This window comes from Lycorma delicatula, chromosome 8, assembly GCF_047948215.1.
Source record: "Lycorma delicatula isolate Av1 chromosome 8, ASM4794821v1, whole genome shotgun sequence".
Taxonomy (NCBI): domain Eukaryota; kingdom Metazoa; phylum Arthropoda; class Insecta; order Hemiptera; family Fulgoridae; genus Lycorma; species Lycorma delicatula.
In genome coordinates, this window is record NC_134462.1 from 73,016,992 (window position 1) to 73,044,884 (window position 27,893).

At 29.2% G+C, this 27,893-nt stretch overlaps 1 protein-coding gene across 4 annotated transcripts in view; it reads left to right on the forward strand.

The window, feature by feature from the left end:
- The first annotated feature begins 7,877 nt into the window (after positions 1-7,877).
- LOC142329348 (uncharacterized) overlaps positions 7,878-27,893 on the forward strand; it is a 60,102-nt gene continuing 40,086 nt past the window's right edge. For all 4 annotated transcript variants that reach the window (XR_012757475.1, XR_012757476.1, XM_075373845.1 and 1 more), the window contains exon 1: positions 7,878-8,034. The gene's annotated coding sequence lies outside the window, so the exon portion shown is untranslated. The remainder of the gene's footprint in view (positions 8,035-27,893) is intronic.

The following is a 27,893-nucleotide window of genomic DNA, read 5'->3' on the forward strand; positions in this document are numbered from 1 at the left end:
TAATGACCGACGATTTTTTATTCCTATTTATAAAATTAATTGTCCTTCGAAAACTGTACCCCATCTACTTCTTCCCACACTCATCAGTCCCCCACAATTTCAGACTAGGGTCCCCACATTCCAGCTAAGCCAGCACATATAGAGTAATTTCTTTATTTACTTCGGTAAAAAATATGGCGAATAAAGACCATAAAATAATTTTTCAGATAACGTATCTGATTTGCCTGTTTTGAAAACAACCTTATACATCATAATAAAAATGATTTGCTAAAAAAAAAATTGTAGAATCACATGATTAGGAATCACTTTCCCTAGGAGAATTACCATTTGCAGACGGTTCCTCATTCTCCATTTTATAAAAGTACTGCCAACACAGTTTTGCTAGAACCCAAATGTTTCTTTTCGTGCAACGGGCTTTATTGTTTATTAAATAATATTATTATTACACCATATTGTGTTTAATTAGTAGCTAATAACCATCAGTAACTTAACTAACGTTATTTTTGTTGACATTCCTTTTTATTTTCATCTGTCAAAATAACACGTTAAGCAGGGTAATTAACTAAAGAATATGGTGAGATAGGAGAGATAAAATAAAATATGACATGACTGATGAACAGCAGGTGCCATAAATGAAACATCGCACGCGCTTAACACTCTGCGGTAGATAACAAGTCTGCCAACAGTCTGCTAGACGTAATATTAAAACAAAAGGAGTTATTACAGTAAATTAAAATTCATATGATTGATGAGATATGGTTCTACAACGTTTCTATGAAAATGCACAATTTAATGCGTCACAGCATATCTCATTTATAAATAAACCAATATTAAATTGCGCTTAAAAAAATAATTATATTCTCTGGTTTTCTTCACATGTTTAAATGGAAAAAAAAATTAACAATAAAATATTTACTTATGAAATTTTGATTGGTGTAAGATATTTAATACTATCTATTATGAGGGGCGTTTCAAGAATTTCTCCATTTGAAGTCACCTAATTAAATCATTAATTTATTTATTTTTATTATAAATATTTTGTCTTACGCTGTTACACTTAAGAATTTACATAATTGATGGTAGTTTAGTTTTTTTTTAAAGACCTACATAAAACTGCTTCAATTTACTCCCTCTATGTCAAATAACTAAAACAAAGAAAACAGGAAAAAAAACTAAAAAGTGAAACATTGAAATGAACTTTTTAAATTCTTCCTTACATTATGGTCTTTTAAAACAACCTTTTAATTTCGCGACACCTCTAAAATTTCGAATTAAACAAAAGGATTGAAAAAATTGTTTTTCAATTTTTAATTCATTTATTGAAATTTTTTTTTCAATGCTTTTATTTACAGTCGCATCAGTATTTAGTCATTAGCGACTAAAGTAGCACTATCACGTAGTGCTACATAAAACAACAAAAATAAACAATAAAGAGAGAGAAACAATAAGGATTAAATATAGACAAGTAACAACAACAAATACAAACTAAAATACATAAATCAGACAAATACCATTAAATCGTATTTTTCATCCCACTGTTAGTGGAATTAGTTTTATTTTCATTAAAAGAAAAAGATTTTTTATAAATGTTAATTTAAAATACTATTAGGCCTAGAAAAATATACTGCTCTCATAAAAAAAAAAACCCGTTAGTAAGAATTATGAGAAACCAGGAGTTGATAAAAATGAAAAAAGGAATACGGATAAACGACGTTAAGTAAATTACTAAAAGGCATCTAAAATCGGGGATATATTTGTAGGTAGATTTCATAAGAAAGCTACCTATTGTAATGGATACCATGATTCGACTTCCGGAAAATTTCGACATACCTTCGCGTTTCACATCCTCCAGACCCCAAAACCAGCGTCAGTTCAAAAGTTTATATATATATATATTTCACTTTCTTGGGGAAACGATAACTGCCGTAATTTTGCGCCAGTCACTTTCAAATTGATACATAAAATATAACGACCCAAAATCTCGGTCGAGTACGTTAATGGGCAAAATCGGACCATGAGGGTGGAAATTGGGGGCTTTTTCGAAAAAACAAAATATCGCTATAACATTTTATTAACTAAAATATTGAATTTATTTAAGGTTCCTACTATTTTTTGGATAAGGGCCTAAAACTTATGTAAATAAAGTTTTTTGATATCATTGGCCCAGAGTATGGAACAAGTGCGGTTCAATGACAAAAAAAAACTTACCTCCCTTAAAGAGCACAGTATCGAATCGGTTTAAAGTGGTCGTTAGTCCTCTAAAAATTATCTAAAACATTTGTCGGAAACATTTTTTGATATGACCAACCCTCACGGCAAGGGATAACCAAAATATTTCTGGAATTGTAAGACGATGAGGCTTATGGTATGCTAAACATGTGAAACTTTTTTTCACATGCAACCACCTGTCGTATTGAGTAAATTTGAAATTTTTCTTAACTTAAGGTGGAAATCTTTTTTATTCCTTATTTAGCACCGGTGAAATCTACCTCCGCCTTCCGGCATGCCGAAAGGGATTTCTTTTTACTTCAAATTTTCAAAATAATTTTTTTGAATTTTTGCAAGAGATATATTAAACATCAAAATAAAATAACGTTACATATCGGTTATGTTACAAAATTCAACACCAACCCCTGATTACGACAAAATAATGAAAAATATATTTGTTTATGTAGGAAACGTTATTCTTTCTTTAGAAAAATGTTTTGCTTAGTTTATTTGGAAAAACCTTAATGCGATACCAGAAGAGGAATTTCTGCCACGAAATGAAGAATAACCATTGAAATCGGTTTATTTGGTGAAGCACACGGCTAAAAAATACATAAAACTTAAATATAGATGAAATTGGAAATCTTCTCTTTAATAAGAATTAATTAAAAATAAACAGAGGAACACCCTAATAATAAAAAATAAAAGTAAAGTGTCTATTAGAAGTTTCAACAGTAGAACTTTTTTTAAATATTTTTAAACATGTTTTTAAAATATTTTTTATATCGATTAAACTTTTCAACTACAATCTGATGTCCAGATAAAACCAGATACCTTTTTTGAAAAGGATCTTATAGGTTCATACAATAATATTAATACATAAACTAATCTTTATAAGTAAAATGGGAAACTTATTTAAATTATATCCTCCCATGACATAAATTTATTTACTTATTTGTTAATTGAAGAACGTTCTGCAATAATATTTTGAAACATATACAGACAACCCAAAACACTATTTTTTGTAGTTCTATTAAAACAAAAAAAAAAAAAACGTATGCCATCCAAGTATACAATTATATAAATCATTTAAGGTTCGTACACAGTCAAACAATTATTCACAATATCTGCTGTGTTGCAATTTGTTGAGGATAATAATATAGAATATTTAAATAATTTGTTGGTAAATCCAAAAAGTAAGAAAATTCTTAGCTGGAAACAAAGTCTATTTTTAGGAACTATATTAATGCTACACCACCGTAAAATCTTAGATTTGTTTTTCCCCTTCTTCCTCGGACCGGATCCTGCAGTTAAGTATTACAAAACTCAAGGGAGTGTCCTTTACTCTAACAGGCCTTCACGTCTCGGCCCGCCGGTCGGATCTCACTTTGCGCCCGCCTCAAACCCCCAAAGTAGGATCCGCCAGGCCCGGCTATGCCGTCCCTGGGTTCCCCCTCCAGGAGCCGGGACTCGGTCTTTATGCTAATGCATCTAACGGGGACACCTCGAATGGGGCATCCCCACCGGGATTTGGTCTTTTTTGCTCGGGAGTGCGAGAGTCCTCGTGCCTCATCGCTACCGCCCACTCGTGCAAGTACGTGCGAACGGCAGCTCCGCAGAGGGCTGTCCCTCATCCCCGAGTCCTCCCCGATCTTTCTCCTGAAGAACCCTCGCCGCGAATCCTGCAATGGTATCAAAACTCTTGGGGCTCCGTAACATGGTGGCGATGATGTTCTCTACGCTGAGCGGTCCGGTAATCGCCGAGCAAGCTAGGCGGTAATCGTACTACTGCGGGCACCGGAACACAACGTGCTCTGGGGTATCAGGGTCGCCGTAGTAAGGGCAGTAAGGGTCATCCGCCCCTTAGATTAGATATCCATAAGGTAACTTTCAAAATTAATCAGAAGAATTATCTCACTCCTTAATATATAAATAATTCTAAGAAATTTAATTTTAATAAACAACATTAAAAGATATGAAAATTTCTTTAAAAGGGATTTGTTATATTTATTATTATTTTTTTTAATCTTAAGACTTAATTGTGTTATTATGATCGTTATATTGCGTTGTTATTTATTTGATTTTATTATTTTGTTGTTTATGGTTAGTTTATCATTTGATTTCATATTTTCATCTCTATTTAACGTTCTATAAATCTAATATCGCCAGAAAATAGATCTACTTTGAATCCTTTTCTAAGCGCGGACTGTACCCAGTTAGAGAAGTAATCTCTTTACTCTAATTTGATTGGTTTTATTATATAGTTGCACTTATATTATTACATTCTTAATTTTTATGAATTTTCTTATAAATAAGGAATAACTTGAATTAAAAAATTCATAACAAATATATTACACAATAATTAATTGTCAATATCGAAATTTTAACATAATTCACAGAAAATTCATGTGGCAGAAGATGATCCCGTAATACGTTAGTGATTATGTCGAAAAAAGTTTTATTTATTTATTTTTATCCAAATAAAATATTTTACAAAAAACGAAAGATATAATTAGACGTATACATACATCTTATACATAAAGCCGAAAGTTTCTTTGTTTGTTTATTTATTTGTTTGTTCTCTCATCACGCGAGTATAAACCAACCGATTGCTTGCAAGAAATTTGCAGGATACAGTCGTGTTTTAGACCATAGACCGAGGCCCTAGCCCCTTTGGGGATGAAGTAATAAATTAAACATTTTCATCAAAGAAAATAACAATTAATCCTTTTAGTTCATTATAATACTTCCGTCATCATAGCAACAGAAATAAGAAATGAAATTTTAGTCGTCAAAGGATTCTGTTACCATTCTTACTATTCTTACTTACTCCATTTATTCTTACTTACATACTATTATTATTATATATAATATTATATATTATTGCATATTATTATTCTTACTTACTATTCTGTCATTTGTAATTTAATTTCCCTTTCAGGTTTCTATAATGCCTGAATACTATATAATTATTAATTATCTGAATTGTCTTCACAATCATGAGGGTAACGAACACTGCGGAGAACCAGGGGACGGAACTTTCTGGCTAGACGGGAATGGCGACCGAAGCTAGTTCTGCGGGAAGGGCAAGCGAAGCTAGCTCTGCGGGAAGGGCAAGCGAATCAAGCTCTGCAACCCTGTGGTAGGACCCAAGTCGCTGGAGACCCCGGGATTCGCCTGGGCCAACCTAAACCCGGGGTCCAGGGGCCAGAGCCCCCTGGCTAGACGGTTGAGAAGTGAGCCCTGACCGGCTAGAAAATATATATACATACGCTGGGAATCCAAAAATAACGGGAATTGTATTTTGGTGGAGGATAGTAAGATCGTAGTTCGTGCTTCTGCTCTTGGAAAAATCTACGCAGAACCCTTTCGAGTCACGAGGTGACGCCGTCCAAAGAGAAACTATGGAAGCAAGATGAATTTTTAACGTTATTTTCCGATTTCGGCGAAAACGTGATCGCTGAAAATCGTGAGTAATACGCAACCGTCAATTTTTCTTTTCTTTTAATAAAAACAAGATAGAGACTCTTGAAATAACTCAGAAACCCTAATAAAAATCTGCAATGAGCATAAAAAGTATTTACAAGTGGTTTTTACGCTTAAACCAAGGAGAATTGTAACTGAAGATCACCAGCGATCTGGGTGTCCGACAAAGTTCAAATCATCGAAAATTAAAAAAAAAAATCATCGTGACAATGTCAATGAAGATCGTCGACAAACCAAAAATTCTACTTGGAAACCCTAAAAATATTGCTAGTTTATAAAAGGAAAAATGGCCGAATTTGTGGCGAATAGGTAACTGGTTTTTCCATCACATCGCTCTCGCTCAAACCACGCTCACTGTGCAGTAAATTTTGAAAAGAAACGGAATGACCTCTTTGCCTCATCCTCTGAATTTGTTCGATCTCACTCCCTAGGTCTTCGCGTTATTTTCAATAATCAAAAGGGACTTCAAGGGAAAGCGATTTGGCATGGTGGTGAAACAAAAAACAGCTAATGCCTTTCAAGGCATAACAAGTGAATAGTTCATAAACCGTTTTGAGTATTAAGAAAAAAAATTTGAGCAATTTTTGGGTGTAATAGAAAGTAAGTAAGTAAGTAAGTAAGTAAGTAAGTAAGTAAGTAAGTATAATAGAAAGTAATAGATTAAATTTTTAAATGTAAAAATAAATCCACGATTTAAAAAAAAAAAACTTCAGTAGACCTGCTTATAAGACCTAATAAGGGTTTAAAGGAATTTTAAATATTATTGGATAATTTAAAAAAAAATAATAATAACTTTGTTGATAGTTAACAGATTGCAATTTTAATAATAAAATTTATTATTAAATGTCGATAATAAATTTTGAAATATTTAGCTAAAAAACTCTAAAATCTTATTTTTATGTACGAAAGTTAAATATAATTGGATAATTTAAAAAAAATAATAATTTTGTTGATAGTTAACAGATTGCAATTTTAATAATAAAATTTATTATTAAATGTCGATAATAAATTTTTTTTTAACTAAAATCATTTTTTTTAGCTAAACTAAAATCATATTTTTATGTACGAAAGTTTTACAAGAAAAGTTATAATAGCTTTCGTTGAAAGACATCCTTTCCTAATTTTTTTTAAAGGAAAACAATGTTAATTTTTACAATGAATTATACCCTGAGAAATTTTTTCTGCGATTAATCTTTTAATGAAAAAACGTTTTTCTGCTTCTATACCCCATTTTATAGCCCATTTAAGGGATATGCATAAGACTGAACGAACTTCATCACAGCACACAATACTTTCTACAGTTGAAAAATCTACCATTGTTTCTTCGTAACTTTTCTAGAATAATAGCAACAAAACTTATCCTAAATAAATATTATATCTTTTTTGTTTTATCCTGCGAGTCATGACTGTATTTTTTTAAAACTAAACACTGAGTTTGTTGGGTCTTATTGATCCTGTGAAAATTTTGATAGAATTTCAAGAATTTGGCTCTGGAAAATCATTTTACCCTGGTAAAAATCTTGTATAACATATTTTATTCAACCTGTTTATATAATAATCTCCATTTTTAGGAAAACTGTGGGTGTAATGGCCACATCAATTTCCATTATTTAATGCGTTTACTTAAACAAGTACCCGTTTTCAAGATACAGAAATAAATGAATGATTGTGCAAACGTGGGGTATGCTCTAATATGTCAGAGCTAAGGTGAGAATATAGAAAAAGATCGTATTACTAAATATGACAGATTGAATGTCCGATCTACAGATATTGCTCTGTATTTCTGCAAAAAAATTATTGGCCACTGCCTAAAAAAACATCAATAAATAGTATTCTAAAAAAAAAAAAATTAAAATTTCATAAACCGTTTTTAAGAGATTTGAAATTTTGTTTAATATTATTTTTATCTAGACTTAAAACTAGTTAACATATAAGAATTAATTGACATAAAATAATTTGGCATAATAAGAACAGATACGAAGAAATGTATTCATAATCTATATATATATATAAACTAGACATATCTGTTCCAGAAAATTAGTAGACGATGAATGATATAATATTAAAAAAAAATTCTGATCAATAATTTTTAATCGATAACGAATGTAGACTTCACATAAAAATTCTTTGTTGGCCAGTTACGGTTACCATGTTTGTATGCCAGCAAATAGCACCTGAAAGGGTAAAAAATAAAGCGGTGTGTTTAAATTAAAACAATGGAGGAGATCCCCTCCACCGGTACCTTTAGGTAAAGAGTAGACGGAAAGGTTGTTCGGTAGTGCGATAACTTAGTTGGGATTACAGCGTTTGTGCCAGGAACTACAAGCAACAACTTGAATTGTAAGTAACCCAATAATATTGATATCGTATCAATTTATCATAATCATGCAATAAATTTTTTATTTTTAATAATATTTTAATTAATATCTTCATAATTAAAACAATAATAAGCATTAAGTAATTTTCAAGTAAAATACAAACAAGTAATTATAAAATTTGAAGATTAAAAAGTGTCGTAACCATTTTAAATAAAAGTTATAAATTAGGACCTATAAATATTATAATCTTCTGAAGCTAAAAAAACAACTAAAATAGATTTCTGATAATTTATTTTCATTCTACACAGTTTGCCAATGTATATTATTTACGTACAATTCCGTATTTTTCAATTTCATTTAAAACATTTTTCAGAATAACTTTAAAACTATTACTCATCGATAATATAAAGAAAAATAAAATTAATGAACATTACATAATTAAAAGACAATAAATAATATTATAATTAATATTTTTAGTTTTACACAAAAATTAAAAATGAAATATTAAAATTTTATATTATTTAAATATCCCCAAAATTTAAAACATAAATTTAAAAAAAATGTTAAAATAAACAAAATAGAAATCTTTGTAGCATTTTAGAAACTTTTTTACGTGATTTATTACTTCCCAATTCCACCAACTTGGTTTAGTGGTAAACTCGTCGTTGTAAATCAGTTAATTTCTAAGTTAAGAAGAATTCTCAGATTAAAATCCTAGTAAAATTTAGTTGCTTTTATACAGATTTGAACACTAGATCGTGGATACCGGTTTTCTTTGGTGATTTGGTTTCAGTTTCAGGAATGATTGGCCTGAATTTGTTCAAGACTACACGTTTAACAAAAGATTACAGTTACATTACACTGATAAATTCACTAATAACTTTATCTGTTGATGCGTTTATAAATAAAAATATTTTTAACAGAAATGTATAACAATTAAAAAAAAAAAAAAAATGAAATCAATTCCATCAAATAATTTTTGTGTTACCTGAAGAAATAGTAAAATTAAAAGCAAAAAATGGCATACAACTTGATATACTTTTTCAAAAAAAAAAAAAACAATGTAAAAATATATTTTTTATAAATAGATTAAACAACAGTATATTTTTAAAATTATAACTTAATTTTTTTCATGTCCTCAATTTTTTTATGCATACTTTAAAAAAAAATTAAAAATACATTAATATTTATTTGAATTTAGATGGAAAAAGAATTTACAATTTAAATTTTTGAAAATAATAAATTTTCCTTATTAAAAAAAATTGAATTTTATAAAATTCACCCTAAAATTTATGATGTAATTCATTAGTAAAGCACAAATCTGGATAATGTACAACAATATGAATGAATAATGTCCAATAATTTATATTATACCTCTATGAACATTTTAGAGGTGAGAAAGAGGACATATTAATGATGTGTGCATGATTTGTTTTTTTTATTTTTATTTTATTGTAACTTCGTGGTGTTATAGGAAAAAGAATGCTTGCCTCTTTACATCAAAAGTCTCTAATGATGATCTTTGTAGTATGAGACTTAAAAATAAGTAACTAAAAAATAAATTTTATCGTACTTATCAGAATATTTATTTTAAATAATACAAAATTTTAATGCAAAAAAAATTAAAATGGATTAATTGCTAAAAAGTTTAAATAATTTACCTCTAATTATTAATAATTTATTATTAGTAATTAGACTGTATTGTGAATAAATGACAACAGCCTTAAGTCGGCTCCTATATAAACGGTACCTATAATATTGTAAAAATTCGGCTGGCTACCTAGGGATTTAGTATTTGATATGGGTTTATTGTTTTTATTTTGGCTTTATTTGGTTTTACTTTTATTAAATGATTTTATATTCTTTCATTTTGTAGTGTACTACTCTCCCCTAAATCATTTATGATGCTACAGAATGATTAAATTGTATATTAGAAATTATTAATTACACAGGACGAAAAACTCATAATTAAAAAAATTAATATCTATATGACACATTTGAATATCATATTAGCACCTACATAAATCAATTTTTAATACATTTAGTCATTTAAGATATTCACTTAATTACTTGCATAAAAATTAGAAAAATAATTAGTTAACTTCACCGCATTAATTTTAACAGTAACCCACCGGGTTGGTCTAGTGGTTAAACTCGTCATCGTAAATTAGCTGAAATCGAAAGTTCTAAAGTTTAAATCCTAATAAACGTAGTTGCTTTTATTCACATTTGAATACTAAATCGTGGATACCGGTGTTCTATGGTGGTTGGGGTTTTATTAACCACAAGTCTCAGGAATGGTCGGCCTGAGTCTGTTCAAGACTACACGTTTATCGGTACATTTACATTATACTCCAGTTGCTAATGACTTTATGTTTTGATGCGACTATAAATTTAAAAAAAAAATAAAAAAATAAAACCATTTTTAAAAAAATATATATTAAACAATAAATCTTTAATTTAATTATATATTTTTTACAGTTACTAACTTGATAAAAATTTGTTATAATATTAAGTAAGATTCAACTAGTACAGAAATAAAACCATAACTGATACATAACATTTAATGATAATAGCATATATTTTAATAATAAGGTATTTTACTGATGCAATTTAGTGGAATACAATGGATTGACAATATCCTTCTCTTATAATAATAAATCGTCTGAATTATTTGTTTTCCCTAAGCGAATTCGTTTTATCATTGCCAAACAAGATAAAGAAAAACACGCAGTAAAATACTTTTTGAAAAACTTTTTCTTGAAAATTAAATATCTATAATCTGTTACCACAGAACAATGAATTGATTTGAAGGAAATAAAGCTCAATTTTATTAACTTCTCTATTCCGTTTCATCCGAGTTGAAATCTATAACAGCTGCCGATGGATGATAATTAAATGGATTGTTTTTTGTAGCGTGTGAAAAAATGCTATACCTGACGGGGACTCAAACCCAGAACCTCCATATGAAAGACAGAGACACTACTTCTTTGCCATAGAGATCAGCTTGAAATAACTAAAATCAAATTATTATTTTTGTACTAAAGATATAACTCGCAAAACATTTTTCGATACAAAAAAAACGACTGTTCAATAAAATTTACATTATATAATGATTGAAATTGTAAAAATATATCGCCCAGAGAATAATTTATTATAAAATTTACCCCAAAAAAAAAATAAAAGCGTTTTTGCTTTATTTTTGTTTTTAAATATATGTTCATAGTTTTCTATTAAACTTGGATGAAAATTCATACTCACAAATTTCCTTTAAGAAGGGCTTTAAGGATTAGATAAATCCTTAGATCTACAAATCAATCTTAGGAGCATCTCTATTCAGATTGTCTTAAATCATTGATAATAATAATTATTATTTAAAATGTAAAACACGATTTTATTCTAATAAGGAAAATCCACCAATATTTTTCGGTATATTCCATCAAAATTAATTCCTAAAGACTGTTAGGAATAAAACTTCTACACAAAAAAAAAAAATAGAATCACATAAAAATCATAAAATATAAATAGGTGTTACCCCGCTATAACGCGGTTATTGCGTGACTTACGTGACACCCGCGTTAATAGGTTAACCGCGTTATTTCGAGAAGTAAATTTTAAATCACAAAGAGATCAGTTAAAAAATAGGTAAAAAATCAAGCAATAATAGTTTAATAGAAAATGCCAATGCAGTATAATGTGTCTTACATATAAACTAAAGTACGGAAGATACGATATTTTTTCTTTGAATATATATTATTTTTTAAAATAAGAAGTTATTATTTTTTTGTTTCGCGGTTGTATGTTTCTTCTTTATAATAGTTGACTTTACATTTTGTAAATGCAATAAATGACGATCATCACCATCACTTTGTTGCTCCATCCATGTTATTACACTATTTATATTTTCCAGAACGTCTTTTATTGAAGGTATAGACCTCTCCATAACAGCGACCTCTGCAAAACTTTCCTCTTCCTCCTCCGACAAATTATCGTTAGATTGTAGGTGGAAGTTTACAATTTCTTCGTAGGTCATATAATGGCCAATGGATGTTTGATTATCTTCTTGAACCTACTCATTGAGATCTCTTACAGACAATTCTTGCTCGGTTGAATTCCAGTGCGCGTTCGTCAGTAAAAATATGAACAATTCCTGTTTCAATGTCTTATGTATTACTCTGTGACAATACCGACCAATAATTTTTAATTGTAATAGAATTTACATTGTTTCATGCTGTTCCAGCGCTGTATACAACATTTTTTAATGACACAGTTTTAAGAAATTCTGTTACTTGTAATTCTGAGTTAACGATAGCGGTTAGTAGCTCTCGTCAGTAATAAGCTTTAAATGCTCGAATCACTCATCGATCTAATGGTTGGATCAAAGATGTGGTGCTCTTGGGTAAAAACATTCCGATTACTTTCCCATCTTTAGATTTCAGAAAGTCAGTAGGCGGCGGATGAGCAGGGAAATTGACAAGAAGCTTTTTCTTCCGATTTTCGAACTCGTAAAATAATTTTTAACACAAGGCACAAATTCGTCGTTAAACCACATTATAAAAAAATCCAAGCATTTTTACTATTTTTAAAAATAACCGCTAATGGATTCATATTAACGTGTTTGAAGCTACGTGGGCTGGCATTCTTGCCAGTGAGCATAGGTTTCAATTTATGATTTCCTGAATTATTGGCACACAAAATAAAAGTTACCCTTTCTTTGTTCATTTTCATACTAGAGTTATTTGGTTCACGCTTTGTAGCTAATGTTTTTGTTGGCAATAGTTTATAATATAATGCAGTTTCATCACAATTATAAAACTGTTTTCGTCACTGAAGTTATTTTCTTCTATAACTGATTGTAACATTGTTTCTGAAAAATGTTCGGCTGACGTCGCACCTACTGAACAAGATACTCCTTCGATATTTATCATGACGGACCTATACCATGACGGACTTTCCATCGCAATAACCAACCAGTAGAAGCACCGAATATTTCTCCATTGTTAATTTGTTCATAAAATTTAGTGTCTGAGCTTGAGTATTGGTCCTCCTTCACTCCGTTTTTGCAAAAACCAAAGGTACATACACTCATCTACATTAACATCACGGAGTCTAACATTTTTGCAATCAAGTTCGACTGTTTCATCAACCGAATCACAGTTGATCACAGAATAACCGAATCACAGAAGATAAACACAGTTTATCTTTTTCTTTTACCCAACCACGTATAGTACTTTCAGGCACACCGAATTCCCAGGATAAACTGGCTTTCGAACGACCTGCCTTAACCTTTTCAATAATTTCTAATTTTCCTTTACAAAATACGTTTTTCGTTTAGACGACATGATAGGCAAATACGAACGAAAATAAATACTACAAAATCGAATAAATTAACCGATGTAATAAAACTTAACGATACTGATAAACACAATAAAAGCAGCTCGGAATAAATCACAATACGTAATAATATTCAGATACCGTATACTGTGCCTTGTACAGGCAGCACGTTGATGGTCTTATCGCTGTTACAAGAAATGAGTCATATGCAGTATATCATAAAAATTTCTCCTATTACTATATTAAAATCATTGTTTAGTTTTATTGAATCATGTTTTTGGGAATTCCAAGGCTTTAAAATTGGTCGTGACTAATTGACTGATGTTTTTATTAGAAGCGTATTGTTGACAATTTTAAAGGATTTATGGTGGGTTTTACATCAATATCGAATACACTGGTAGGGTGACTAGCATTTCTTTATCCTATTTTATTTTTTCAGATATTCAGATATTTTTTGGGGGACAGGTTATAATCCGCGTTGTATCTGTATCTGCGGTATACCGAGCCATGTTATAGCGGGGCTGTACTGTAATATATAACAAAAAACAATATAAACAGTATGTAACAAAATAAACTGAATAACAAACACATGAAAAAAAAGATTAGTCGATTTCAAATAATAATTTTAAAAAATGCAATAGAAAAACGAAGAAAATAAATATATGAAAAATAATGTAATATTATACAACAAAACATTACGAGTGATTATTTTACGTTTTTATTTTTTTAATTTTTTTACCTGATTTCATCACATATATTTGAAGCTTGTGCATGGGATATGGAGATGTAATTTCGTAAAAAAAATGAAAAAATACCATGCCTGATTGGGATTCGAACGGGAAACTTCCAATGAAAGGCGAAGCGCTACCACCTCGTCCTTATTCAGGCGTTAATATCATTTTATGAAATAATTTATTGTATTTAAATATATGTTGCAGTTTAATTTTAGAACCATTAATTTTATTTTACTGAAAATTTACAATGGAAATATTTTATCATTAGAAGAGAGACTAAAAAATACTTTAAACATATGGTGACAGTGGAACCCTCTATTAACTTAAAAATTATACATTGCCATTCTTACTTATCTCTAAATTAATCAGACAATGGTAACAGAACAAAGTGTTAATCTTGTAAAAATTTGGAATAAATTTTAAATAAATATTTTCTTTTTAAACCTAAAGTTGGGGTTTTGACCTTTACGTGAAAGCTTGAATTTTAATTTTTTTGACGTCAACTTTCGTCGGAAATCGCAATAATACCATTTTTCAACCCCCTAAATTAATCCTTCATCACCATCGCTCACGAATTTATTTTTTTACGTTTCATGAATGAGGAAAACTAAAGATTATAAATTTTTTCGAACTTTTAGTCTAAATTTTTTTTTTTAATCTAATTTTGACCGCCAGAAGTTTTCATACGTATGAAAACGTAGAAAAGGTTTCCATTTACATGAAACATATAGTTATATTAAAATTTCGTAACGAAGAAACGTATCCTTATGTAAAAAAAAACCTCAAAACAAAATCCAGTAAAATATCATTATTATGTAAAACTTTAAGCAGCATCGATGCTTTATCTGTTTAAATATTAAAAGATCGAGTACATCATTTTTATAAGTTATAAAGATGAAATATTTTACATCGAATAAATTTTAATTTATTTGTACATAAGAACTAGTAAAAATAAAAAAATGGGATAGTAGTTTACTGTTGAACTAAAATAACAATAACCGTAATACTTGAGAATTACATAATTATTTATATCTAAATAGGAAATTATATGATTTTACCGTTTTGTTCGTTTAAAACTTTAGTTCTGAATCGATTTTAAAATTGTTTTATTTACTACCATACTTACCTATATTAAACTGTATAGAAAATATCATTGGCCAAGTGGTAAGGGTGCCCTATTTTACAACGTAAGTTTTCTAGTGATAATATCTTTACTGCTGATAAAATCACGTTCTATACAATGTAACTATATAATTCCCAAGAATGAAATTTAACGTAAGAAATTTTATTTTAGAATATCATTCATAGTCCAACCAAATTCCACTTACAGAAAAAAAAATTATTACCTGGACTTTTATAAGTGGAAATGGTTAAGGGGCTTATAATAAACGTAAAAAAATAAATGCGTGAACGGAGATGGTGGAGCGGTGATTTGAGTGGTTGGGGGTTTAAAAAAAAAATTTCAAATACAAAAGTTGTAGATAATGCAAAAATCTACAACTTTTGTAGAGGTCACTTTTTAAAATAACCTCAAAATTTCCGAGAAAAATACGAAAAATATTTTATTTTTTTATTTTTAAATTCCGCAAAAATAATTTAATTTTAACGAAACTTGGTGAAAGTATACCTTCTGTCATCTTAAATAACCACAAATTTGTTTGACGTCAACCTTCGCCGGAAATCGCAATAATACCATTTTTCATCCCTTTTCAACCCCCCAAATCAAAACTCTACCACCCCCCGCCCACGCATTTATTTTGTTTATTATAAGTTTATAAAAAGCGTTTTACGTTTATTATAAACCTATTTACCATTTCCACTAATAAAAGTCCAGGTAAAAACTTTTTTTCCCTCTAAATGAGTTATTTCGATCGGTCTATAAAAAGCGTGATATTTCTATAAACGAGATATCGGTTGTTATTTATTGAAAATTTAATTTCTCTTTAATATATAAGTAAATAAACGAACAATGTTTTCCGTAAAAAAATTCAAAGTAATGTGAAATATAATTGATAATAGATATACCTGGTTAGAAAACGTATTTTTAACAAAGAAGCTATTTCAAGATATCATTATGTAAACTTTGTTTTATAAATTATTTTGGAAAAAATATATAGATAAATTTGTCAATAACACTCCATCATTAGTATAAAAGCTAAGCTATTTATTAGTTGTATAATTCCCCGCTCCGCCGGTCGTGTCTTGATTATCAAAATAAGATTTAAGCATTAAAATTCCCAAATTCTGAAAAAAAAATTTTTTATTAATTTTAGGAGCTTCCTTATTCTGTGGGGAAAACTTAGTGATCTCTTAAAAGAGCATTGTTTAAAAATAATGAAAAAATAAATTATAATTTTTATGAAAGTAGTGAAAAAATTGCTCTTTTTTGGGTCCGGAATATAATATAGGTGCCAATGTTACTTAAATTTTTATAACCCTTTAAGTAATGAAGAAAAATATAGAAAAAAGCTCGCACAATTTTGCGCAAGACCAATTTTTCGTTATTTTATTTTGTCTCCTTTTGCCCCGTTCAAACACATACCCAGTCATCATTGATCCAAAAAAGAGGTTACACTACCTGATTATACCGAACATAATTACTAACACTAGATACCGCAGAAAAAAAAAGTTCAACTCAGCGAATCTTCATCAAATTTTCACATCCATAAGTTCAGATAGAATACTACTGCATAACAATATTTCAACAAAATTGATCAAGTAGTTTTGAAGAGTTTTAGCTCACAAAATTTTATACATAGATCTTTAAATAAATAAATATATAAGGAAACCAAAATTTAAATGAATAGTATTTTCTTATTCCTCATAGTTCAAATTGTAAAGAAAATTCGTTTTCACTTCCCCCATGCGACAGAAAGTAATACCAAACTTTTCTTTGAAAAGTCGATAAAAAAAATATCTTTAATAATAAAAAAATCTTGTATAGTTCTCCGCGATAAGAAATCATCAAATTAACCCCTTATATAACGCCTTAAAAATTCCAGTAAGACCTCATTTCACCGTAGGAACTGAAATCCGGATGAAATTCATAGATTATGAGAAGGGATAAAAATTAAAAACCATTAAATTCGTCCATATTTTTTAACTTCCGAAATTAATATAACATGAGTAAATCTCTTACTAAATTTCATAAGCGAATTGATAATATAAATAGATAAGATCTCTCATTAAGATAATATCCTGAGAATTTGGCACTTGCTCTGTAGAATGCGGTAAATCCCTTTGTAAAAAAGATAAGTTTTTTAAAATGTATTATAGAAATATTTTTTTTCTTTTATTAATTCGGAAACCTACCAAGTAAGTAGTAATTAAGCTAATTATACTTTCTTTTTTTTTTTAATCAACCACATCAAATTTTCATGAACAATTAATATTATTTAGAATAATTTATTGTAACGGTTAATTCGTCACTGATTAATGCAATTTTATCGGATTGATGCGATTTGAAACGAAGCCAAAATTTCAACATAAGAGCTTTTAAAAGATGTATTACTATTACACAAAGTTCCAAATACATTCCTGCTAACGTTAATTAATTATCAGCGTAGCCAAGCAATTAATTTCTTTTTTACCTTTTAATTTTATTCCTAATTAAGGTATATATTTTGCTAATGATATACATATTTTTAGAATATCTGAATAGTAGATTAATCTACGTCAAGTTTCAAATAATAATTTATTTGGCGTTTCAAAGTAGTTCAGATAATAAATACAAAGTAATTTATATGTGTTTAATGATTATTCAGGCAAAAGAACTGATAGAATATTCATTTTATGTTATTTAATACAAAAAGAAAACAATACATTTCTAATGTTAAACAACCATCATCAGTAATTATAAAGAAATTAGAAAATGGAAAATTTGACAACAAAGTTGTTATACTTTCCTAGCATTATTTATTTATTCTTATATAGTAGAAAAATAATGATACATGATGAGTCGAAGTCTTTCATCGGCTCCCCCACCCCCAACATAGCTTCTAAAGTGTATTTTTGGGTCACTTGTACTTTGCTTAGGAAGACAACTGAAAAATTTGAATAAAAGATATGCCATAAAAAAAGACAATTTTTTCGGTTTTTGGGGAACGGGAGAATTTGGAGACAATTTTTTTTAGATGATGAGATGTACTCATGAACTGAGTGTAATATAAATTGCGGCTATATTTACAAAATCTTGAGAAAATTGACTCCAAAAAAATATCTACTTCACCATGTGAAGATACTTACCCCAAAACTTTACCAACAAATTGGCCTGTGTATTACTCTGCGCGAAATTTTATCAAAATTTGCTGATCCAATCAAATGCTATTAAGTTTCAAATACATAAAAAAAGTTTATACGTACGAACGAATATCAGCCACCTATTTTTACTTCAAATAAAGAGAATACTATGTAACAAACTAGATCTGCGACTAAGGAAAAAACTTTCAAAATGTTTTGTTTGGAGTGTGGCTCTTTAAGGGGTAGAGACATGGACTATTAAGAAGGGAGAGGAGAGAAGATTGGAGGCCTTTGAAAGGTGAGTTTGGAGGAGGATGGAAAAGATCAGCTGGAAGGAGAGAGTTCGGAATGAGGAGGAGGTGCTTCGTAGAGTAGGAGAAGAGAGGGCGATTATTGAATTAATAAAAAAAAGAAAATCCAGTTGGTTGGGACACTGGCTGATACGTGAATGCCTGTTGGTGACGACATTGGAAGGACTTGTAACGGGAAGGCAGGCAAGAGGTCGGAGACGAATGAAAATCATAGACAATATAAAAAAGAGGAAGTTACTGTAAAATGAAACGGATGGCACAGAATCGAGCAGAATGGAGGGCGGCCATGTGAAAACCTGCCTTTGGGCAGAACATTTATTATTATTATTTTTACTTCCTTGTACGAACTAAAGGAAGTATTGTAATCGCAAAAAATGAAGGTTTTCAGATTTCAACGGAAATATTTATTTTAACCATCCCTGAATCCATTTTGACTAGTTTCGGCATGACGTCTGTACGTACGTACATATCTCGAATAACTCAAAAACGATTAGCTGTAGAATGTTGAAATTTTGGATTTAGAATATCAGTAATATGTACTTGTGCACCTCTCATTTTGATTGCAATTGACTGAACCAAAAGTGTCCAAAAAGTCCAAAATCCAAATTCTTTTTGGATTTTTGACTTTTTCTTAACTGCAGTAATAAGCCCCCATTAAGAGCTTTTCAACGATATATCATAAGTGGTACTTATTTCATTGGTTCCAGAGTTATAGACCAATAGAATTTTAATTAATGAAATATTTGGATTTTACAAGAAGGCACATCGATTTGAATCCGACTTCGTTTCCTTTTTTTTAACTTTTTTTAAATTTAAATATATTGATTTATCAATAATTATTAACCTCTGATTGTAAAAAATTTAATTATATAATAACAATAAAAAAAAATATATGAAAAAATATCAGAAGTAATTAGTGAAATAAATTTTTAAGAAATTTTAAAATATGTACTTTTAAAAATATGTATATGTAATTTAATAGGCGGCGCACAAGGTGTCCATATCAGATTTTTTTGGGGGGTGCCTGCATCATGAAACGTCGAGAAATGAAAAAACCCATACCCGATTTTTTGACTAATTATCTTACTTTCCTTCTTTTACCATACCTCTAGAATTAAGAAACCAGGAAAGTAAAAAAATTATAATTAAAAAAATTCATTTGTCAAACAATACCGAAAAAATTTATATAAAATTCTTTTAGATTTAAAAGAAAAACGTTTTTCTTCAGTTCAACTAGAAAGCAGCAATATAAATTCCAATGTAGTCAATATCACTCGTAATGTACCCCGAAACTGTTCCGCCCCCCAATCTAAATAAAATAAGATAAAATTTTATGTACGCAGAATAATAGAAGAATCTTTCAACCATCTAAGAAATTTCTCTTAATTTTAAATTTACTTTATCATATATAAACATCTAATATTTATATAGAATGTTTCTAAGATGATGGGCTGGCTATACTTTTTCGGATTCTAGTTGTAAAACCAAACAAAAAATATCCTTAGAAAAAATTGCAATTTCTCCTTCGTTCTCCTGTCCGCCATTTTATATAATAATTTATATCTCAAGTTTGGAGAGACGAATCCCATTAATATTTGGTAAGCCTCTTGGTAATGAAGTTTTAAAATTAGCAAAAAAATAAGGACTTAAAAAATATCTTCGCAAATTACAAAATGGCGGCCATGTTTATTTTTCAATCCGTCATATCTCCATAAATATTAGTTTTATCAAAATTTATGTTTTGGTAAAATACAATAGCTTTTATTTTGAACAAAATAATATTTTATTTTTGAAATTCTGTTAAAAAATAGCCGAGTTATGGCAGAAAATTGATGTACTTATGCGTCTGTTTTCATGTCCTCCACTTTACGTTCAACTCGATGAAATATTAATCGTTTTTATTTATTGTTAATTCTAGTATTGTAAATTAGTATCAAATTATGTTATAATTTTCTCTCAATAATAAACCGTAACGTATTCTCGGAAAAACTAATGTTTCGCTTTTTAAGTATAACAGTTACTTCGCATAACATCTATTTAGTAACAATTAAAAACTTGTTATGTTGGATTCTAAGCTGTATTTTTTCGATTTCATAAAATATATTAACAGAGAAATCCTTGGAGATCTAGGTTTAATTATGAGGATTACAATACATTTTCGTAACATCGATGCATAGATGTTATTTTTTAAGTCTCTTGTAAGGAATTATCTGAAATATAATATTATTATCGGTAACAGCGAGTGTGCCTAAGAAACTGCGTTTGTTAAGGTTTAATAGGATTCTCAATTGCATACCTTATAAATTTAACACTTTTATTATAATGGTAAAAAAATTACCCGTGGACAATTTTTTCTTCTTAAAAAAACAGAAGAACCTGTTTGATCTTAATTACAGATTTACATAAATATGTAATTAAGAGTAGTGTTCGTCACAGCTTCTATGGCACTGCGAAATCATAGATTGTTACGTGACTCTATCGATTGAAAAATTGTACCGGTACAAAACTTTACCTCTGTGATCGTTGTGTCAAGATAGATTTGACCAAATCGAATAAGGAAAATGTAAAAAAAAAAAAAAATACATCTTATTGAAATATTTAAGGATTGATTTCTGTTTCTTGTATTAGTAAAACCCATTTCATTCATTTAATTATCGAACACTCATTCTGTATGGTTAAAGTTTTTATTTTAGATTTTGTGTCCCATTCCTCACAATAAGCGTATTATATAGCAAGGTTAACTGGCTGTTCTTTGCCTAAAAAAAAAAAAAATTATTCCATTGTTAATAAAATAATTTTCTTAATTACCTAATTTGTTCTTATTAGAACCACTTTTAAATAATTATTTCAATTCCTTCTCTTTTTGAGGTTATAGCTAGATATAATATTAGCATTTAATTAAAGCAATCTAATTAAATGAAATAAAATAAACTCACCTTGAAATTTTTTATAAATATTATTCAAATAAAAATAATTAAATTCATTTTGCAAGGTTGGCAATTAATAAATAAGCTTTATAAAAGATCTATATAAAAGTTCTGCCAAAATAATCTAATCTATATTGATTATTTTAGGCCTATATTTAGTTTATCAAGGGTAAATAATAAAGATGTACTTTGGCAGGTACATACGAGTATATTGTTTATTGAAATCCCTTAGTTTTTTTTTTTTAATCAGAAATTCATTTTGATAACTGCAGGCTTTCTTGGATATGAAAGACATTAAATTTCAACAGAAATTTTTAAATTTTACGGTAGTCATCTTAAAACATAAACTTTCAATCTAATAAAGTTACTTAAAATATCACTTTATTTATCATATAATTTATATATATATTTTTATTTATAATAAAAACGAAAAATAAATGATGCATATATCTATCAATCCAGATACTATCAACAAACTTTAACAAAACTATCTAAAAATTGAAGCTTAATTAGAAGAAATTGTTTTTTAAACGAAGTAAAAAAGAAGGTTCTCAATTTGACCTTTTTTATGTGCTTATTTAACCCTTAATTTTTACTAAACGCACACATTACGATTTTATTTTGATTTTGTAAAAGGGATTCCTCTGAAAGGCTTGTATTTTTTTTTCAAAATAACTTAAATAGAAAATTTTTTTTACGAAAAATTACAAGATCTATCTGTAGACAAAGGAAATATTTTTTTTTCGTTCTCGATACTTATTACTGGATTTTTGAAGCGTAATGATATCCATTGATATTCAATGTATTTTCATCCGAAATTATAAGAAAATTCATTGGAAAATTTAAAACAAAATACTTTAAATCTAGTAGTATCGTCATTTCTCTACATTTTTTCTTATTTTTTCAAGATGCTAAATTTATAATTTTTTGTAGTATTCGAACGAGTTTTTTTTCTGCATTTTTTTTTTAACCTCCGGGACCATCGTTAGGTATTGCTTCAGAGGATGAAACGATTGATTTGTAGCGTGTATGAAAATGCCATGCCTGACCGGTACATAATACATTTAATGTTATTTAAGCTTACCCCACATTTTAAATTAAAATTAAATTTTAAAAAATCCAGTACAAAGTAAAATAATAATTAATTTTTTACTTCTTTTTTAAATTTTGATTTTGTACTCTGAACGAAGGGAAAGTTAATGTTTGTTATTATTTAATTTGGTACAAGATATCAATAAGTTTAAATTTAAAGAAGTATTATAGAAAAAAAATGATTTCATTCCCAGTTTATTTTTTAAAGTCGTTTTAATCTTTTAAAGTTTAAAAAACGTTTTTAAAACAATATTTTAGTACTAATATTTGGGAAGTAAACATTAAAAAATAATAATAAAGCAATATTACCCAAAAAAAAATTCACAAGAAAATAAAACTTTATGAAATGTAAAAAAACTTGATTTGAACACCACATAACTTCCTTGTATGCCTATTAAATTATATATATTTTCAATATATTTACGTTTTTTATTACATTTTTTCATTTTTTTTTTTTTTTTTTTGTTACTGAATTATTATTTATTATAATATTTTTTTTTTTTACAATCACAGGTTAATAATTATTAATAAATCAATAATATATTTAAATTAAAAAAAGAAGTTAAAAAAAGGAAATGAAGTCGGGTTCTGGCCGATGTGCCTTCCCCTTATAAAATTCAAATATTTCATTAATTAAAATTCTATTGGGTTATAACTCTGGAACCAATGAAATAAGTATCACTTACATGTAGTTGAAAAGCTGTCAATGAGGGCTTATTAGTGCAGTTAACAAAAAGTCCAAAAGCCATTTTGTTTTTATTTTGGGCTTTTTTTGGACCCTTTTGGTTCAGTTGATTGCGATCAAAAGGGAAGGGGACAATTAGATAACAGCCCTAAATCCTACGGCTGATCGTTTTTGAGTTATGTGAGATACATATGTACATACATACGTACAGACGTCACGCCGAAAGTAGTAAAAATGGATTCAGGGAAGGTCAAAACGGATATTTCCGTTGAAATCTGAAAACCAAAATTTTTCGCGATTGCAATACTTCCTTGTACTACAAGGAAGTAAAAATCTTTACAAAAATCTAAACAAAGAAGTAGAAAGGCTGCTGGCATTTACAATGTGAGCATGGAAGAGGTTAGAGAAGATTAAACAGATGTGTGAAAAATAATATTATGAAATAATGAACAAGAATAAAAGCTTAATCAGAATAATTCAGAATATGAAAGATATTAAATTGGGACACATGAAAGAAGGCTTGATGAAAACAGAACTGGAAAGATCAGTGAAATATACAGAGAATACAGGGTAAAAATTATAAAAAAGACGATCTAAAAGGAAATGCGAGTTATTAAGAAGCCAAAGATTTAGCTTAAAAGGAGTATGTTCCAAGAAAACTTAAAGACAGGCAAACTTATATGAACATATCGTCCAAACTTTTGGATAAATTACTTGAATAATGAAAAAACCTATTGAGAGTAAATAAATTATAATTATGAAATAAGAATAAAACCATGCAATTTCTGATGGCAGAATTCTGTAAAATCTCATATCCACTCTAGAGAAATGGGCCATAATAGTTACAATGCACTGAATATAATTTTAAAGATATTACTTTTTTACATACGCCATGTTTTATTGTGGAGGAATTGAGCGCTGCCACAAACGGTTAATCTTAAATGGTAAATTAGAAGTATGATTTTTATACTTGCATTATTTGGTAAAATATAAATCCAGCATATAAATCTGACAATTTTGTAGTAATTGTTATGTTGGCACCACTGTCAATGAGAAGGCGGGAGTGTTGTACATCGACGGGTCTATTCATGCTATTTCAGTAGCCAGTATGTCGTGGTCGGTTGAACAACGAGCGTTTGTGATTGAAGTCTATTTTAAAAATAATGACTCGGTTATTGTAACACAGCGTTTATTTCGCAGACATTTCAATTTAAATCGACACGCATCTGTTCCTAGTAGGAATATGATATTGATGTGGATGAAGAATTTTAGGAACACATCGTCTGCTTTAAAAATGAAACTAACAGGACGAAAACGGATTGTGAGAACGCCTGAAAACATTAACGCTGTAAGGTTAGCTGTTACGCCGTCTCCACGACGTTCAGCAGCGAGACATGCTGCTGCGCTAGCTATTTCTGATCGAAGTGTACGACGAATTCTTCACGCCGACCTGAAATTCCATCCGTGTAAGATGATATTAGTGTAGCAACTTAATGGAAATGATTGGGCGTCTCAAAGCAGCTTGCGAGGTCATCCTTGAAAATGTCCACCAGGATGCCATTATTCTTTTAAGTGACGAGGTATATTTTCATCTGTCAGGATTTGTGAATAAACAAAATTATCGTTATTGGGCTTCGCATAATCTACGGAAAATTCTTGAAAAATCACTTCACAGTCAATATGTTACAGTGTGGTGTGCGGTTTCAAAGTTTGGCATAATTGGCCCATATTTTTTTGAGGAGTTAAATCGCAGAGTAACAGTAACATCTCATCGATACGTAAATATGTTGAATGAATTTCTGCAACCGAAACTGAATGACTTTCAAGGACATGAAATTTCGTTTCAACAGGATGGTGCCACCGCCCATACGGCGAGAATCGCAATGGATGTTCTGCGAGAAACCTTTCCTAGTAGTTTGATTTCCCGATTTGGCGACATTCCTTGGCCAGCGCGTTCACCTGATCTGGCTGTTTGTGATTTTTTTCTGTGGGGGTATCTCAAATATAAAGTATTCAGTAGTCGACCACAGTCAATTGCAGAATTCAAGGAGGTCATTCAACGAGAAATTGAAGCGGTTCCACAAGTGATGACTGAGCGAGCAATGTCAAATTTTAGAATGAGGTTAAGTGAGTGTGTGAGGAGTAATGGAAAACATTTGGACGACATAATATTCAAATAAAAAAAATCTATGTAAGTAATTCACTATAAATTGCAAAAACTGATTTTTAATTTGATATATTAAATGTTTTAATAGTAAGAAACACAGTTTAATTATTATCCCTCAAAAATTTTGAGGTTTATATGCCGGACCCTTCTTTCATACGCCCATGCATTCAAACTTTGTTAGTAATCATAATATTTCCTGAAATTCACTCGTATTACAATATTAGGTATTAGGCAATTCCAAACTATTGATAATGATTATTAGGTAAAACACAAAATATCTCTTGAAAATATAAAGAAAGTGTGGTAATTTTTGAAAATTGTAAATTTTATAAGGAAAATATGAAGCCAAAATTAGATAAATGACTGGATCTTTTCAGTTAATATGTAACATTTCTTATAAAACTAAGTATAAATAAAATGAATTTAAATATTTTAATGAAATTAAGCTACAAGTCTTCAGAATAAAATGTTTTTATTTAAAAATAAAACAGCACATGACCTCCTTAGACGCCTATTAAATTGCATATACCCATTTTCTGCTGCACTTCATTTAAATTTATTTCATTTGAAAGTGAGATGCGATCCTCCAATTCTTTAATAAAGTGAACAATACACAATTTCATTGTGGTAGACACCACATTGCATCAAATTTTTTTGTGGTGTCCGTATCAGCAGTTTATATTACTTTATATATTAATTTTGTTTCACGTCGCTCAACTAGTTATGTGGTGTAAGTGAGAACGTGTGGATCCGGAACCATGCACACATCGCTTCGAATCCGACTTCATATACATATATTATTTTTTTATTTATTTAAATATATTGATTTATTAATAATTATTAACCTCTGTCAAATTTTTAGAATTAAAATGAAAAATACAAAAAAAAAAATATTTCACTTTTTAGTGAAATAATTAATTATTTTTTTTTTTGTTATTGAATTATTATTTATTGTAAAAATCTTTTTACAATCAGAGGTTAATAATTATTAATAAATTAATATATTTAAATTAAAAAAATATTTAAGAAAAATATAAGTATATGAATTCGGATTCGACCAATGTGCCTTCCCTTTGTAAGATCCAAATATTTCATTAATTAAACTTTCATTTGGCTATAAATCTGGAACCAATGAAGATAAGTACCACTTATAATATATCGTTGAAAAGCTCTCAATGAGGGCTTATTACTTCAGTTAAGAAAAAGTCCAAAATTCAAGGTTTTTTGGATTTTGGGCTTTTTTGGTTTCAATCCAAAAAAGCCCAAATGGGAAAAAGCCCATTTTGGGCTTTGCCGAACCCCAAAATTGGGGTTTGGTTTCAATCAAAAGGGGAGGTGCACAGCTAGATGTTACAAAGTCCTAAATCCAAAATTTCACCATCATACGGCTAATCGATTTTGAGTTATGCGAGATACATATGTACATACGTTCAGACGTCACGTCGAAACTAGTCAAAATGGATTCTGAGTTCGAGTCCCGGAATTCAGTCATTGCGTTTTTTCATATGCTGCAAAAATTAATTTATCATTATTATCAATCGGCAGCTGTTACACGGCGACAGCTAGAATAAACGGATTACAGAGGAATTATTGCTGTTGGGCTTTCTCTTCTTTTAGTCAATTGTACATATTTAACACACACTAGATTGTAAATATTAAAAATTGTTTTAATAAAAAAATTAGTACAATAACATTTATTAAAAAAAATGTTTATCAGTGATTTTGTTAAAAATTTTCTGAGTGTTGAAAATTATGGACTTGCCAAACTCAGAATGTAAAACGAATAGCACAACGTGTATAAGTGAATTATTTGTTTTTTAAACTTGCAGATTTAGGGAAAAAACAGATTTACGCAGTCTCAAAATTAAATGAACTATATACATAAGTCTGAACGCAGATCAAATCATGTAGTATCGCGCAAAATAATAGTGGTTGCATCACATTTAAGTTATTGAAACTCAAGAACGAATAATTTTGTTATGGCAAAGTAGTTGTTTTTCTGTAATATTTTTGGTTTACGGTTCAATAAATAGATTCTAAGCACATAAGACATCTTAAATGAGAGAAGATCTCTTATTTTTTTCTTTAATAATGAAAGCGTTTCTAATTAACACAATAATTAGTTCTAGCTTTATTACTGTTTTATTTTTTCATTTTTCAAAATCTATAATTTTTAATTTAAATAATGTATCGTACTTCACAAAATATTACAAAGAAAATGATAAAAAACAAAATGTCTTATTAAAAAAATTGTAATATCCTATTAATGAATAGTTGAGCTCGCTTTAACAGGAAACTGATAAAGTTTCCCTCGGCAAATAGGTCGCGCTGTGATTGCATTTGTAACCGCTTACGTCATCGCCATGAATCTACAGATGAAAGCACAATGCGT